Raw genomic sequence first — 17,692 nt, 5'->3', positions numbered from 1 at the left:
GCACCCTCCTTCTTGGGTCTCTGTTGCCACTTGTTCTTTGGGGTTATTGGCACGGAGCACAGATGCGTTTGGTTTCCCCAACACCAGACTTTTTGCAAATGGACAAAAAAAAATCAACACAAAACCCCTCCGAAATCTCTTCCTTTTGTCTTTTTCAAATAAAAAAAATGTACCCTTTTGTCTGGGTCTCCCTTCCCCCTCCACGCCTCCTGGCCCTTTCAATCTGCTTCTCAGCTTCATCCTCGTTGCTTGTGTGCATGCACCCCTCCCCGCATGGAAACACGGTGTCTTCTCTCTCTCCATACTCCAGAGAGTTGCAATCTCTCCGCTTTCCCAGGCGTTTTCCTTCACTGCCTCCCCCTCTCGCCTGGCTTCCCTTTGTTCTTTCTCTTCCTCCTCCTTTCCTGCTCTTCTCTCGTCATTTAATTTTTGCACGATTTCTATTCCTTTAGGCTTCTCCTCCGCTGGCTGGTAGAGCTCTCAGAGGGAGCTCTCCCTCTCCCCAGGGACCTTCCTTCCCCGCAAACTATGGCATACCCTTGTAGCCTCCCTGCTGTTTCTCCTTCCACTTTCCTTGCTCTCCTCCTCCTCCCGGTATTTCCTGGGGCTGCCACCTCTCTGTTTTTTGTGGGGGCCCGGTTACTTCCCCTCCTGCCCCCTGGTGGTTCTGCATCCCTGTTCCCCAGTAAGCTCCCCCTGCTCATTCTACAGGGCACTCACCTGCTCCCGGATGGTTCACCCACCCTATTCCTCCCTCTGGTTTCCCTCCCTCTGCCGGTGCCTTCCCCTTTCTCTCCCTTGCCTGGTATCTCTCCTCCCCATCCTTCCCTTGTTGATGGGGAAAAAAAGCCAAAAAAGCAAATGGGATGTTAGGAATCATTTAAAAAGGGATAGAGAATAAGACAGAGAATATCTTATTGCCCTTGTATAAATCCATGGTACGCCCACATCTTGAATACTGTGTACAGCTGTGGTCTTATCTCAAAAGAGAGATACTGGCATTAGAAAAGGTTCAGAGAAGGGCAACTAAAATGATTAGGGGTTTGGAACGGGTCCCATATGAGAAGAGATTAAAGAGGCTAGGACTTTTCAGCTTGGAAAAGAGGAGACTAAGGTGGGATCTGATAGAGGTATATAAAATCATGAGTGGTGTGGAGAAAGTGAATAAGGAAAAGTTATTTACTTGTTCCCATAATATAAGAACGAGGGTCCACCAAATGAAATTAATGGGCAGCAGGTTTAAAACAAATAAAAGGAAGTTCTTCTTCACTCAGCGCACAGTCAGCCTGTGGAACTCCTTGCCTGAGGAGGTTGTGAAGGCTAGGACTATAACAGGGTTTAAAAGAGAACTGGATAAATTCATGGAGGTTAAGTCCATTAATGGCTATTTGCCAGGATGGGTAAGGAATGGTGTCCCTAGCCTTTGTTTGTCAGAGCGTGGAGATGGAAGGCAGGAGAGAGATCACTAGATCATTACCTATTAGGTTCACTCCCTCTGGGGCACCTGGCATTGGCCACTGTCGGCAGACAGGATACTGGGCTGGATGGAGCTTTGGTCTGACCCAGTATGGCCGTTCTTATGTTCTTATGATGGCTCTCTGCTGCTCCCTACTAGTTGCGCAACTACCCCCTTTCCTGTTGTCACCCCATCTCTATTTTCCCCATGTATCTGGGATCTAAGGGGATTAACGCAATGGAGAAACCAAGGGCAAGGGAGTAGTAGAGGGCTCGCTAGAGCAAGGGAAAGTGGGGGTGCTGGCTGAGTGAAGGCTGGGGATAGGAGCTGCACAGCGCAGTGAAGGAAGTGCAGAACCGGAGATCTCCACAGAGAGGAGTGTGGAACACAAGGGTCCTGATTCAGCAAAAGGGGCACAGTGCGGGAGGTAAGGGTATTGGAGGGGGACCAGGGGGTCCAAAACACAATGGGACAGGGGCTCTGGAACTGCTGTGTATCGTGGGAGGCTCCATGTAGTGACTGAGGAGGATTGTTGGCAGATTGAAGTGTAGAGCGAGTTTCTCTGCTCCACTGCCTCTTGCGTGTGGATTGGGGGGTGTGGGAGTCCATTCCAGAGGTGGGGAGAAGAAGTGTGGCACAGTGGTGGTTAGGTCCTGGAGTTGGGCCATGTGCTGGTTCAATGCACTTATACAGCACCTGTAAAGTTAAACTTCCAATTTTGACTAAAAGAAAAGGAGTACTAGTGGCGCCTTAGAGACTAACCAATTTATTTGAGCATAAAATAAATTGGTTAGTCTCTAAGGTGCCACTAGTACTCCTTTTTTTTTTTGTGAATACAGACTAACATGGCTGCTACTCTGAAACCTGTCAATTTTGACTACGTCACACATGGAAATAGATCTGGCTTCATCCTGTTCCATGGTTGGTTTGTCTGTGCCACAGAACCACTGCACCACTGAAAGCCTATTTCTGGAAGAGGCCCAGGACTAGAACAGCAGAAGGGTTGCGGATCAGGACTGAAGATCTGTGTGGTAATCCCAGGACTGAGATAGCAGTTACTACAGGTCAGAATTGATGTTCCCAGGCAGATCTGTGTGGGTGGCCCATGCTGGAAGAGCAGGCGTGCTGCAGGTCAGCATTGATGTGCATTGGCAGAGTTGTGCGAGGGACCAGGCTGGAAATAGCAGAGGTGCTGCAGGTTAGGATTGAGCTGCCTTGGCAAAGCTGCACGGGGGAAGCTTCTCCAGCTGCCTGCTGGCACTCAGCCTTGCCTGGCCTATGTTGTTATTCCACTTCCATGCACACCACAGTTATAACATTATTTGTTTCAACAAACCACTAGAAGAATCGCTGAGGAATTTAAACAAAAGCTGACTGTTTATGCCTGTATTGAACATTCTAACATGGGTATAAAATCCACCATCCACACAAATGTGTGTGTGTGTGTTACTCTATTTTCCCATTGAAATGTCAGCAGCGTAAAGCTTGAGACTTGCCTGAAAGGCAGATGCTGCCACAGGGAGCACATATATGGAGATTATAAAGGCCACTGCTTGTTTGTGAGACCCACAATATTGCTATTAATTTGGTGGCTCATTTGCAGGTTGCATTTGTGGAGCCAAATGACAAGCAGGCCATTTCCCCTTTGGTGAGGGCTGCTTTCACTAAGTGGATATGTTATGTGAAGTAGGTGCCTCTGTGAGTTAATCACCATCCATCCTTCCCTCCAGGAGCTTTGACTCCCTGGATTAAATTGGTAAAATAAACAGCAGCGCCTTTAGGGGAGTGAGGTGACTGTGTTCATGAGGAATTTGTATTTATTAACTCTTATAGGGCAGATTGCTTGCCTCCATGTGCTGGGATGCAAAATCTGAAAGGCACACACATCAGACAATGCTAGCAGCACCAGTGCTCAGAGCCACAGTCTCTAATAACCCATGTTAGTCAGGGATGAAAGGCAGAAATGAAATGCAATCAAGTGAAAAAGCAAATAAATATGTCTTCTATTGTGCCCTGAAGGGTCCCAAGCACAGGCTCTGGCTTGAAAGGCGGGATGGTGCCCTCCTGGAGAGCTCATTTCCAGTTACCTACAGCAAAAAGGATCAGCTGATCTCAGCTGCCACAATGGGGCAGAATCTGTGAGGCCTCTGTCAGGGAGCCGGCTCCTAGACACATCAGAGCCCTGATAGTTGTTATTAACATCCTGAATTGTGCTCAGAAGCAAGCAGGGAAGAGATACAAAGGTCTGAGCAATGGTATTAAGGGCCACATTTCCAAAAGAGCTCAGCTTCTGTAACAGTGTAAGTGGCTGGATTTTCAGGTGAGTTCTTTTGAAAGCCTGGCCATAACTATCACTGGGGGAGCTGCAGGGCACTGGGCCCTAGAAAACCTGACCTCACAGACTTGATCCTGCAAGGTGCTGAAGAATTGTGAGAAGTGCTCAGCATCCTTAACTCCCATTACTAAGCACTCAGAGCCACCAGGAGTTGCTCAGCACCTTGCAGGAATGTCCATAATCGTCTGCTTCCTCTCTGAAGCTTCCAGGAGGTCTTAGAGAGCAGTCGCACGGGAAGCAAAACGCAGTAGTTCAGACTGCAGAGCCAGAGAGGTGGATGACTGCTACAAGGTCCACATTAGAGAGGACTCAGAGTAGCAGCCGTGTTAGTCTGTATCCGCAAAAAGAAAAGTACTCCTTTTATTAGAGAGGACAAGTTGCATCCTCTTGGCCAGCCATAGGTGGGAAGTGGCACTAAAACATCCCCACTGTCTTGGAATTCAGGAGCAGTGATGGATCCAACAGGTCTCTGAGGCACTGACCTCTCTCAGCAACATACAGGGCAAATCTTCAGTAGATGTCTTCTGCCATCTACTCCCTACAGGTTACATGAGGGCAATTCTTCCTCCGCTTCCACCTGAATCAGAAGCAGCAGTTTTCTTTTGCTCCCCCAATAAGATGCAGGTGCTAGTCCCTGCTAGAGAAGCAGCAGTTTCCATTGGGAGGGGTGTCATGGAGAGTGGGGGAGTCTAGGCCCTGCACCCCTCTTCCTGAGATTCACTGTGACTCTCAGCCAGCCAGTAAAACAGAAGGTTTATTGAACAATAGGATTGATAGAGCCAGAAGAGTTCCCAGAAGTCACCTACTACAGGACAGGCCTAACAAAGAAAATAACAGAACTCCACTAGCCGTCACCTTCAGCCCCAAAACTGAAACCCCTCCAACGCATTATTAAGGATCTACAACCTATCCTGAAGGATGACCCAACACTCTCACAAATCTTGGGAGACAGGCCAGTCCTTGCCTACAGACAGCCCCCCAACCTGAAGCAAATACTCACCAACAACCACATTCCACACAACAGAACCACACAACCAGGAACCTATCCTTGCAACAAAGCCCGTTGCCAACTGTGCCCACATATCTATTCAGGGGACACCATCACAGGGCCTAATAACATCAGCCACACTATCAGAGGCTCGTTCACATGCACATCCACCAATGTGATATATGCCATCATGTGCCAGCAATGCCCCTCTGCCATGTACATTGGTCAAACTGGACAGTCTCTACGTAAAAGAGTAAATGGACACAAATCAGATGTCAAGAATTATAACATTCATAAACCAGTCGGAGAACACTTCAATCTCTCTGGTCACGCGATTACAGACATGAAAGTCGCTATTTTACAACAAAAAAACTTCAAATCCAGACTCCAGCGAGAAACTGCTGAATTGGAATTCATTTACAAATTGGATACAATTAACTTAGGCTTGAATAGAGACTGGGAGTGGCTTAGTCATTATGCAAGGTAGCCTTTCCCCTTGTTTTTTCCTATCCCCCCTCCCCCCCCAGACGTTCTTGTTAAACCCTGGATTTGTGTTGGAAATGGCCCACCTTGATTATCATACACAATGTAAGGAGAGTGGTCACTTTGGATAAGCTATTACCAGCAGGAGAGTGAGTTTGTGGGGGGGGGAGAAAACCTGGATTTGTGCTGGAAATGGCCCACCTTGATTATCATACACATTGTAAGGAGAAAAGGAGTACTTGTGGCACCTTAGAGACTAACCAGTTTATTTGTAAGGCGGGGGGGGAGAAAACCTGGATTTGTGCTGGAAATTGCCCAACTTGATTATCATACACATTGTAAGGAGAGTGATCACTCTAGATAAGCTATTACCAGCAGGAGAGTGGGGTGGGAGGAGATATTTTTTCATGCTTTATGTGTATATAATAAGATCTTCTACACTTTCCACAGTATGCATCCGATGAAGTGAGCTGTAGCTCACGAAAGCTTATGCTCAAATAAATTGGTTAGTCTCTAAGGTGCCACAAGTACTCCTTTTCTTTTTTCTAATAGGAACACTGTCTCAAGCAGAGCTTGTGGGTACAACCAGGACCCCGCAGTCAAGTTCTTCTGGGGGAGCAGGGAGCTTAGACCCCAGCCCTGGGGTTCCCTGCGTTCCACCACCCAGCACCAAACTGAAACTAACCCCCCCTCAGTCCCCCCCCCCCCGCCAGCAGGCTCTCTCCTGCAGCCTCTGTTCACCTTCCTGGGCAGAGGTGTTACCTCTCCCTCCCCCTCCTGGCTCAGGTTACAGGCTCTCAGGTCTCCCATTGAAACTCCCCTGCCGCATTCCCAGGTCAACACTCCCCACTCCCTGCTGCGTCACATCTCTCCCCCCTTCAAGACTGAACTGAGCGGGGTCACTCTGACCAGTGACCTGGGGAAATTCAGGGCCCCCTCTCCGGGACAGCGCATCCGCTATCATGTTGGCACTTCCCTTCACATGGACCACGTCCATGTCGTAATCCTGCAGGAGCAGGCTCCACCTCAAGAGTTTGGCGTTGGCTCCTTTCATCTGGTGCAGCCAGGTCAGGAGAGAGTGGTCAGTGTACACGGTGAAGTGTCGCCCGAAGAGATATGGCTCTAGTTTCTTGAGGGCCCACACCATGGCCAGGCATTCCTTCTCGATGGCCGCGTAGTATCACTCCCGGGGTAGCAACTTCTTGCTCAGGTACACGATGGGGTGTCTCTCCCCCTTTTCATCCTTCTGCATTAACACCACCCCCAGTCCCATGTCTGAGGCGTCGGTGAACACCATAAAGGGCTTGTCAAAGTCTGGGTTTGCTAGAACTGGGCCACTGACCAGAGCCTCCTTCAGGGCCCGGAAAGGCTCCTGGCACTGCTCGGTCCAGACCACCTTGTCTGGCTTCCCATTCTTCCATAGCTCAGTAATGGGGGTGGCTACGGTGCTAAAGCGGGGCACAAACCTTCGATAGTATCCTGCCAACCCAATAAAGGCTTGGACCTGCTTTTTGGTGTAGGGAGCAGGCCAGTCTCTGATCACCTCCACCTTAGCTGGTTCCGGCTTTAGGCGGCCGCTCCCCACCCGATGGCCCAGGTAAGATACTTCAGCCATCCCCACCTTGCACTTCTCCGCTTTTACAGTCAGCCCAGCCCCCTGGAGTCAGTCCAGCACTTGTCTAACCTGGGACACGTGGTCCTCCCAGGTCTGACTAAAGACACAGATGTCATCAATGTACGCCACGGCAAAACCCTCAGTAGCTGATCCACCAGGCACTGGAAGGTGGCTGGTGCTCCCTTGAGGCCAAAAGCAGGGTCAGGAACTCATAGAGCCCCAGAGGGGTGATAAAGGCCAATTTCAGCCGGGCATCTGCATCCAGCGGCACTTGCCAGTAGCCCTTTGTAAGGTCCATGGTGGTAAGGTATTGAGCTCCTCCCAGCTTGTCTAGGAGCTCATCAGGCCTGGGCATGGGGTAGGCATCTGATACAGTGATGGCATTGAGCTTCCGATAGTCCACACAGAACCGGACCGACCCGTCCTTTTTGGGGACCAGCACCACCGGCGAGGCCCAAGGGCTGGCAGATGGCTGGATCACCCCCAAAGCCAGCATGTCCCAGACCTCTCTTTCCAAGTCCTGACTCGGAAGGGGGAGAATCTTATCAGCGGGTGCGACCCTGTCTGCACCCGGTGGACAGTCAGATTAGTGCGTCCAGGCTGGTTGGAAAACAGCTGTCGGTATGGATGCAGCACCCCCCTGGTCTCAGCTTGCTGGGCAGGGGTTAGCTGATCCGAGAGGGGAATTGTTTCCAGGCGGGAACCAGCTCTGGTCCCAGGGAATAGATCTACTAAAGGGTCATCTTCCTGCTCCTCCCAATGTCCACACACGGCCAACACCACATTCCCCCTGGCATAATATGGCTTCCTCATATTCACATGGTACACCTGGCGGTGGTGCGCCCAGTTAGACAGCTCCACCACATAGTTTACCTCATTTAGCTGCTTGACAACCTTGAAAGGGCCCTCCCAGGCAGCCTGTAGTTTGTTCTTTCTCACGGGGATGAGAACCATCACCGGATCCCTGGTGGCGTAGGTGCGGGCCTGCGCCATGCGGTCATACCAGACCTTCTGCTTCTTCTGGGCTCTGGCCAGATTCTCCCTGGCCAGGCCTATGAGTTCAGCCAGTCTCTCTCGGAAGATCAAGACATACTCCACCACTGACTCTCCATTGGGAGTGGCGTTCCCCTCCCATTCATCTCTCATCAGGTCCAGGGGGCCCCTCACCCTCCTTCCATATAACAGTTCGAAAGGCGAAAATCCGGTAGACTCCTGGGGCACCTCCCTGTACACGAACAACAGGTGAGGTAAGTACTTGTCCCAGTCCTGCAGGTGCTGGTTCATAAAGGTTTTCAGCATCATCTTTAGCGTCCCACTGAACCTCTCCACCAGCCCATTGGACTGGGGGTGATAAGCTGAGGCCCAGTTGTGCCGGACCCCACATTTCTCCCATAAGCACCGGAGCAGAGCCGACATGAATTTGGATCCTTGGTCTGTCAAGACTTCCTTGGGGAACCCCACTTGGCTGAAAATGGTCAGGAGTGCATCCGCCACGGTGTCTGCTTCAATGGAAGCTAAGGGCACTGCCTTGGGGTAGCGGATGGCAAAATCTACTACCACCAGAATGTATTTCTTCCCCGACCGGGTCGTCTTGCTCAGAGATCCCACTATATCCATGGCCACCTTCTGGAAAGGTTCCTCTATGATGGGCAAAGGTTTCAAAGGCGCTTTCCCCTTGTCCCGGTCCTTCCCCACCCTCTGACAGGGGTCACAGGATCTGCAATACTGCCGGACAGTGGTAAAGACCCCAGGCCAGTAAAAGTTCTGTAGCAACCTCTGCCGGGTGAGCCGGATTCCCTGGTGCCCTGAGAGGGGGATGCCATGGGCCAGGGGGGATGCCATGGGCCAGGTACAGTAGCTGGGGTACCACCAGCTGCCTCCTGATCCCACAGGACTCCACTTCCCCTGGGGGAGCCCATTCTCAGTACAGGAACCCCTTCTTCCACAGGAACCTCTCCTGGCAACCTCTGCTCATGGTCCGTACCACACTGAGGTCGGCCAGGTCCCTGAGCTTCCGCAAGGAGGGATCTTTCCTCAACTCGGCCTGGAACTCAGCGGCTGGGGAAGGGATGGGGCCCGGCTCCCTCTCATTGGCCGGGTCTGAGGCCACAGCCTCTCTGAGCCGTGCCCCTCGGCGCTCCCTCCCCACCAGGGTAGGGTCCTGCGCCTCCAGTGTGGTACCCTCCCCAAGGTCGGGGAGCAGTGCCCTTCACCGGCTCTGGCTACAGGTCACAACCAGGGTGGTCTAGGGGTTGCTTGGCCAGTCCTCTAGGTCTCCCCCCATCAATACCTCAGTGGGCAAATGGTGGTGCACCCCCACGTCCTTGGGGCCCTCCTTGGCCTCCCATTTCAAGTGTACCCTTGCCACGGGCATCTTGAATGGGGTTCCGCCCACCCCCGTCAGGGTCAGGTAGGTGTTGGGCACCACCCGATCTGGGGCCACCACCTCGGGCCGGGACAGCGTCACCTCCGCGCCCGTATCCCAGTATCCATTGACCTTCCTCCCATCCACCTCGAGGGGAACAAGGCACTCTCTCCGGAGGGACAACCTCGCGCCCACCCTGTAAACCGAGTACCCTGAGTCCAGAGCATCCAGCCCTCTGGCGGAGCTGGCCTGGGGTACTCTTCCTTCCCGAGCAGGTGGTAAGTTGTCAGCCCCCCTTGTCTGAGTCGTCTGCCCCTCGTCCAGTTGGGTCCCTACCCAGTTAACCCTGGGTAGGTTGGGTCTGTTCAGCCTGTCCCTGAGCCTGGGGCACTGGGTCCGTACATGGCCTCTCTGGCCTCAGTGATAGCAGCTCAGGTCACGTTGGTCCCCTCGAGCAGGTCAGAGGGTCCTGACGCCAGGCATTCCCCTTGGGAAGTGGTTCTCTACATTTCCCCACTGGGAGGTCCCATGGTGACTCTCTCTCTGCATCGGGGGGGGGGCCTGTTCTTTTGGGACTCCTCCCTGCTACCCCCTGACTGACTGTTCACAAACTCGTCGGCCAGCTGCCCTGCGTGCTGTGGGTTCTCTAGCTTTTTGTCCACCAACCATAGCCTTAGGTCAGAAGGGCACTGTTCATACAGTTGCTCCAGTACAATTAGGTCAAGCAGGTCCTCTTTAGCTTGGGCCCCAACTGTCCACTTGTGGGCATATCCCTGCATTCAGTTGACCAGTTGTAGGTATGTGACCTCAGGCGTTTTACGCTGACTCCAGAACCTTTTCCGGTATATCTCGGGGGTCAGCCCAAACTCACGGAGCAGGGCCTGTTTGAACAGTTCATAGTCCCCTGCCTCCAGCTCTTTCATTCGGCTGTACACCTCCACGGCTTTGGGGTCCAGTAAGGGGGTGAGAAACTGGAGCCTGTCGGCAGGGTCAACCCTGTGCAGCTCACAGGCATTCTCAAAGGCTGTCAGGAAGCTATCTATGTCCTCCCCCTCCTTACGCTGGGCCAGGAAGCACTTATCAAAGCTCCTTGCAGTCTTGAGTCCCCCCTCACTCACCGCAGCCGGGGCCCCACTGCTCCTCAGCCTGGGCAGCTCCAGTTCATGCTGTCTTTGTTTCTCCTTCTCCTGACGTTCATGTTGACGTTGTTTTTCATGATCCTCCAGCTCCCTCATTTTCATCTCCCTCTCCCACTCCAGCCGCGTCCGCTCCAGGGATGGGGAGCTCCACCGGGAGGATCCCCTGCTGGCTGCCGGGGTCAGGGTGCCCTCGGTATTCGCTGGGCTTCTCCCAAACCCTTCCCCAGGCATAGGTAGGAAGGGTCTCGGGATGTCCTTGGCAGCAGTCTGACCCCTCCCAGCCTGGTCAGGCCCCAGGGCCCACGCTGCGTCCACCAGGCGGCTTCCCTCAGGGACAGGGATCGGGTCATCCAAGCGATCCTTCTCCTCCAACTGGGGAATCAGCTGTTCCTTGGTGGACCTCCCAATGCGCAGCCCCCTCTGCCTGCTCAGCTCCACCAGGTCACTCTTAAGGTGTTTAGCGTACATTTCCCTGCTGGCCACTCGCAGGCCTGGGCAGCTTTCCACGGTTTCCAGGAAAAACCCCTAGTGTGCCAGTCCTTCTTGAGGTCACCACCTCTTTGCCAGGGTCGAGCTGCAGACTCCTCCGTCCTGGGACTGCTCGCTGCAATCCCCCTGGGGGACTCTGTTACTGCAAAAGTCCTTCTCTCTGGTCACACACTCCCAGGGGTTTCCCGCCCCCTGAAACCGTCTCTCTCTGAATCTTCAGACGCCTGGTCCCCGTCAATCCCCCTTCGTTTTACTGCTCCCCAGTCACTTACTGCAGGAAGCGCCATCCACAGGGTGCAGTAGATCCCACCTCTGCCACCAGTTGTCATGGAGTGTGGGGGAGTCCAGGCCCTGCACCCCTCTTCCTGGGATTCACTGTGACTCTCAGCCAGCCAGTAAAACAGAAGGTTTATTGAACAATAGGAACACAGTCTCAAGCAGAGCTTGTGGGTACAACCAGGACCCCTCAGTCAAGTTCTTCTGGGGGAGCAGGGAGCTTAGACCCCAGTCCTGGGGTTCCCTGTGTTCCACCACCCAGCACCAAACTGAAACTAACCCCCCCACCCAGCAGGCTCTCTCCTGCAGCCTCTGTTCACATTCCTGAGCAGAGATGTTACCTCTCCCTCCCCCTCCTGGCTCAGGTTACAGGCTCTCAGGTCTCCCATTGAAACTCCCCTGCCACATTTCCAGGTCAACACTCCCCCCTCCCTGCTGCGTCACAAGGGGTGATTGGATTTGATTCATAGTCCAAGGATCCAGAGAAGAGCAGGTTCCATTGCTGGTGCCTGTTAAAGGAGCATAAGCCCCTTCTGCTAAAAGCCGGGAGAGACAGCTCCCTGTTCTCCCTTATCCTGATGTTGTCTTAGTGTTCCCCCTCTTCAGTGTGCCCACACAACAGCTTTCTGCCTGGGGCGGGGGGGGGAGCGGTGAGTATTATACATCCCCAGGCAGGAGGCAGTGAATATGAAAATGATTTAGGGATCATAATGCACAAGTAACTCGACAGGAGCTTCCAGCGTGATGCTGTGGCAAAAAGGACTACTATGATCTTTGGATGTTGTGATACAGGAGAGCCAGTGAGCAGTGGTAGAAGGGAAATATATAAACCCTAGGCTAATTAAGGTGAGGCTCCCTGTAGACTAGGGCGGGAGGCTACAGATTACTTGGAGCACCTGTAGTCAATTAAGGCCCTGTCAGGAACCTAATAAACCTCCCTGCTTCAGGTAGTCAGAGAGGAGGTGGAATGTTTTGAAAAACCAGGGAGCTGTTTCCCCAGTGTCTAAGGACTAAAGGTACCCCATCTAAGGAGGAGGAGGAGAAGAACCTGCAGGGGTTGAGAGGGGCTGGGATGGGGAGCAAACCCAGACCCCTCCTGTGCTTCCCTCCTCTACCACCTTCCTGGGCTACTAGCCAGGCCCTTGGTGCCCCAAGAGCAGGGGGAAGGGGGGTATCTTAGCCCCCTGCCAAGAAAAGTGCAGGATCCGCCATACTACCATCTGCCATATTGTCACAACGTATAAACAGGAGACTAGTGAGTAGAGGAGGTGGTTTTACCTCTGCATATGGCATTGGTAAGATGGATAGTGGAATACTGAATCCAGTTATGATGCCCACATTTTTAAAGGGTTGTTGACAAATTTGAGAGGGTGCAGGGAAGAGCCACAAAAATGATTTGAGGGCTGGAGAAAATGCCTTACAGTGGCCTGAGCAACACTAAAAAGCAAAGTTGACCCAGCTACATGGCTCAGGGGTGTGCCTTGAGCAACTTAACCCTGGTGTAGATAACACTGGGCTGATGGAAGAAGTCTTCCATTAACCTAGCTACCACCTCTCAGGGATGAGATTACCTACACCAATGCAGTGGCGGAATTGGGGGAAAATGGGTGCCCCTTTGACCCAACCCTGCTTCCTAGCAGGACTGCTGGGTGAGCAGGTGGAGCAGGACAAGCCCTGTGCCTTGACCCCATTTCCCCAGCACTCCTGCTGGGAAAATGGGGTTGGGGGACTGCAGGTGGAAGGGGTGGGGAGCCCCACTTGCTGTGGCCCAGGGGCCTGACAAAACCATAATCTGCCTCGGCATCAGTGGAAGACTCCTTCCCATCAGCATAGGCAGTGTCTACGCTGAAATGCTACAGCGGCACAGCTTTGCCATGTAGCGTTTCAAGTGGAGACAAACCCAGTGAGAGACAAGAGTTCAGTAAGTTTAGTTCTTCAAAAAGAAGACTGAGAGGTGATTTGATGATGGTGTATGATTTCCTTTACAAGGAGAAAATTCTGGGTACTACAGGGTCTTTCCTTTAGAGGAGAAAGGCAGAACAAGAACCAATGGCTGAAAGCTGAAGCCAGACAAATTCAAATTAGAAAGTAGGCACAATTTTTTAACAGTGAGGGTGACTAGCCATTGGAACAAATAACCAAGGGAAGTAATGTATTCATCTCTTGATGTCTTCAAATCCAGCTGGCTGCCTTTCTGGAAGATGCTTTAGCCAAACACAAGTTATTTGTCTCAATACAGGAGTAACAGTGTAATTCAATAATACAGGAGGTCAGACAAGATGATCTAAGGTCCCTTCTGGCCTTAAACTTTATGAATCTATGACATTTCCCCATTTGTACTCTGGGAGAGGTGATCCCAACAGTTCTTGATAACTGAACTTCCCCATGGAAACCCAGCCAGCTCCTTTCTGTGTATGGAAGGCTGGGAGCAGAAGAAAGCCCCTTGTCACCTTCCAAGGGCAGAAGAATGGACTGCAAAGAAAATGAGTTCAGGAGAGGAGAAGGAGAAGAAGGAGATAAAGAGAGGATGAAAATAAGGAGGGGAAGAGAGAGAGAATGAGTCAAGATATCAAGTGATAAAAGATATGGAAAGGGGAAGGTATCATAGCCCTGCCTGCCCCCTTGTGGGCAGTTGCCAGACTGTTATAACCAGACCCTGCCTTTAGACCCACATGCTTTCAAGCTCCCTGGCCTGGTGAGTGACTGGTCATTGCTCCAAGCTCTGGATCACTCAGGTGTGCTCCTCAGGTGCAGATACTAGATCTGACATCTCTCTTGGCAATGGGACCCCGCACTCCAGCTGTCTCTGGAACCTGTGCTTCAGCCCTCCTGAGCCCCACCCGTAGTTTATGCACACTCTTCCCCAGATCTCTTCCCTTGTAGGCATGCTGGTGTATAGCTTAACTCTTTGGGGACCATGTGACAGTTAAAGAAAGTAATGCACAAACTTTACAAAGGAATTTCGTAAACACACACACACTTTACTCTTAGAAGGCATAGGAGAGGTACAGATTATGGAAATGCAACAAACACCTGATCCAAACCCCTCCTTCCAGTGCCCTCACTACTCTTGAGAGTCTTTTGGATTTTGGTCAGTGTCCATTGGGGGGGTAGGTCCCTCCTTCCCCCATGTATGCTGCTGTATCTTTTGCTGGTGGTGGTGGAATGGCCCTATCGATCAGAAGTCACGTCTTTTTAGTACAAAACAGTCTGCAAGGCCATGTCATGTGATCAGAAGGAGAAAAATGGCAGCTCTTCCAACCACATGCTCAGGCTGGGGCGGGAGGAGTGGGGTGAGGGGATTACCGCACATGCGCGCATACTCCCTCCCAGCAGGTTTCTGACACCTTTTCATCCTTTCTTCTTGAGGATTTTTCCATTCTCCAGCCCGTGGGTGGGAGTGCTGGCAGAGAGTTCTAGCAATCCCCATTGTCCCACCAGGGTAGAGTTGTACCGTTGCTGGGGGTGCTTGCTGGCCCTGTTTCTGATTCCCTGATACAGTCTGCCACAAAATGGAAGTTTTAATCCACACTAAAGATTATACTCACTAGAGGGTCGCAAACTCTGTTTCTCTAGGCCAAGTTCATTGCATACACCAGGGGCTCCTTGTATTCCTTCATCTGGCCTACAACCACCCTGTGTACTATCCTCCCAGCCCTCCCTCATGTCAGGGGCTCTGTGTGTCCCCCATTCCTGATCCCCCACCTCCAGGGTTAACCATTCTCCCCCCATGTCAGCAGCCCTGTGTCATCCCATTCCCTCCTCTGCCACATGCCAGGGGCTCTTGTGTCCCCCAATTCTCCTCTCACCCAATAACAGGGTCTTCCATTCTCCCTCACACTGACCCTACTCTGTGTTCTCCCATTTCCCCCTCTCTTCATACCAAGGTCCCCCATTTCCCCCGCAGTGCCAGGGGCTCTCTGCCCCTCTACACCCTATGATGCAGCAGAACAGGTGCCAGCTCATGCCAAGATCCCCGTGCCTCAAATACATGGCTGGAATCCATCTGGCTCACCTGGGTGTTAGAATTATAAGAATGTATTTACTATTTAGACTTTATTGAATGCATCTGAGTTGCTGCATGCATTAATCTCATTTATAACATCTGTATCCCATACTGTAAAGTAATATTTGAGCAGTTGAATTGTAAGCCTCTGTGACTGTGTAAATCACCAGACAGGAGAGGCACATTAACTAGTGTGAAGTGCTGATCTCCAACAAAAGGTGATATGTCTTGCCCAACAGGAAAGGTCCATCGACACCAGATGGACTATTGTGAGATGATAAGGAGAACAAAAGACATTTGTTGTTTTGCCAGCTCCCCTTGCCTCATAGAGATGAGTCAAGCAAGTGGATTCCTCCCATCAGCTGAGTTTGCAGCTCAGAGCACATGGGAGGAGGGGGATAAAAACCTCTAACAAGAAGGAACTGTATCTCTATGCTGCTTGGACTCTGGAGTGCCAGGTTTATCATGCATAAGCAAGCGATCCCCAGTGCTGAGCCTGGGTTAGCCCTAAAGGACCTACAGAGCTTGCTCATTATAGACACTTCTATTGCCTTTTGAAATTTAAGATTGGAACACATTTGCAGATATGTTTACCTGCTTTAGCCTTGTAAAAACTCTCATTTCCTTTTAGTAATTAATACATTTGTATATAGTTTTATTATAGAATTAGCTACAAGCATTGTCTTTGGTGTGAGCTCTTAGAAGCAATTGACCTGGGGTAAGTGCACGGTCCTTTGTGTAACCTGCATATTGCTGGGATGCTAGGTGTAAGAGACCATCTGTCACAAATGTATGCTCCTCTGGGTTTGCTAACTAGATTAGAGTACCCAAGGAGACTGTCTGTGACTTCATGGTAAGGCTGTTACAGTGCCTGAGGAGTTTCCACTTGATGATTGGTTGGTGAAATCTAAGTATAGAATTCACAACCAATTTGGGGGTTGTGCCCTGGTTCTTAACAGTCTGCCCTGAGGTTGGTACTCATGCTCTTGAGTCACTGCAAGCAACTTGACACCACCTCTCCCTACTCCAAGTTCCCCCATTCTCCCCACCCCATCATGCCAGGGAGTTTGTGTCCCCTCTCTTATCCCCCATTCCTGCTTTCTCCCCCATCGTCATTTCTCTACTTTCTGTCTGGGAAATAAATCATTCAGGCTGTCAACCTTTTAAATTCCATTGGGTGGATGAGTAGAGCTGGGATAGGGTGGTGTTATGCTGGAAGGTGTTAATGGCTGCCATCACCCGGCTCTTTGATCTACAGACCATTACAAATGAGTGTAAGATCTCGCTTCACTCAGCCAATAAATAAAATGGAATTCATCAGTTTACACAGACAGATCCCCAAACTGTCACAGAAGGGGCAAGAGAGACAAAGTGAGAGAATGAAATGAGAGAAAACGAGGGGATGGTGAAAGCGAGGGGGGAGGGGAGGAAAGTGATGGGAAAGTCAACAGAAAAATGAAACAAGAATGTGTTTGGAGAAAGAGTGAGAGAAGGGAAGAAGCTGAAGGGATGCAGCATTTGAAGAAGGGATGGAAGAGGGATGAAGCTGGGCGAGGGGAAACTGATTTTTTTAGATATGTAATTTAGGCACGTAGATTGAGGCAAAGAGTACCAAGAAAGAGAGAGAGGGATAAAGTGATGGACAAAGAGCAGGAAAGAAAGAGTGAGAGAAGTGAAGACAGAAAAAAAGAAAGACCAAAGCTCCTCCGCACACCCCAGTGTCCTGTCTAGTTTGCTATATTCCCTCATGTTGTCTCTTATCTTACAGTTAGATTGTAAGACCTTTGTAGCAGGGACCACGTTTGTAACGTGTGTACAGCACCTAGACAATGGAACCCAGATCCTTGACGCAGGCCTCTAGGTACAATTTTAAAAATAAATAAACAAACACATTGGGAACATACACACTATGTGTTAAAAAATTATTTTAGTGTACATCTGGCAGCAAAAAACTAGTTAAAGCAACAAATCAGTTCTCTTGAACCCCCCCCCCCCCTGTTTTCAGATGCTCAAAATTTTTAGAAACCACCTTTCAGACTGAAAATGTTCACGCTTGGCCTGTGAATTAAAAGTGTGAAATAAAGATGATTTTTAGTTGACTTTGAGCAATGAATATTGATTCCATTTTATCATGTGCCCCAGCACATGCCCAGTAGAAAAGTCCATTCTACTTTGAGTCAGTGTTAAACACTGGTGTGCTGAGTATGAGTGAAAAAAGGCCTAATATACTGGCCTGCTCTGAACCTGCCAGCACTTCCAATACCAGGAGCTCATCTCTAGTATATATATCCTTCTCCTTCAGCCTCCCAACTGGCCCCTGACCCTGGGTGAGCAAGTTTAAGACTGGCAGTCAGAAGCAACTGATATTTATTCCCACTTCTACCAGTGACAGGCATTATAATATTTCCCACTTTACAAACCTGTTTGTAAACATTCACAGGCCTCACATCATCTCTATGAGGTAGGAAAATATAATTATCCCTCTTTAAAGATAGAGGCCCAGATCCACAAAAGGATTAGGAGCCCAAAGCCAAGATTTT

Source organism: Chelonia mydas, chromosome 8 (genome assembly GCF_015237465.2).
Source record: "Chelonia mydas isolate rCheMyd1 chromosome 8, rCheMyd1.pri.v2, whole genome shotgun sequence".
Classification (NCBI taxonomy): Eukaryota; Metazoa; Chordata; order Testudines; family Cheloniidae; genus Chelonia; species Chelonia mydas.
This window is presented reverse-complemented; position numbering follows the sequence as displayed.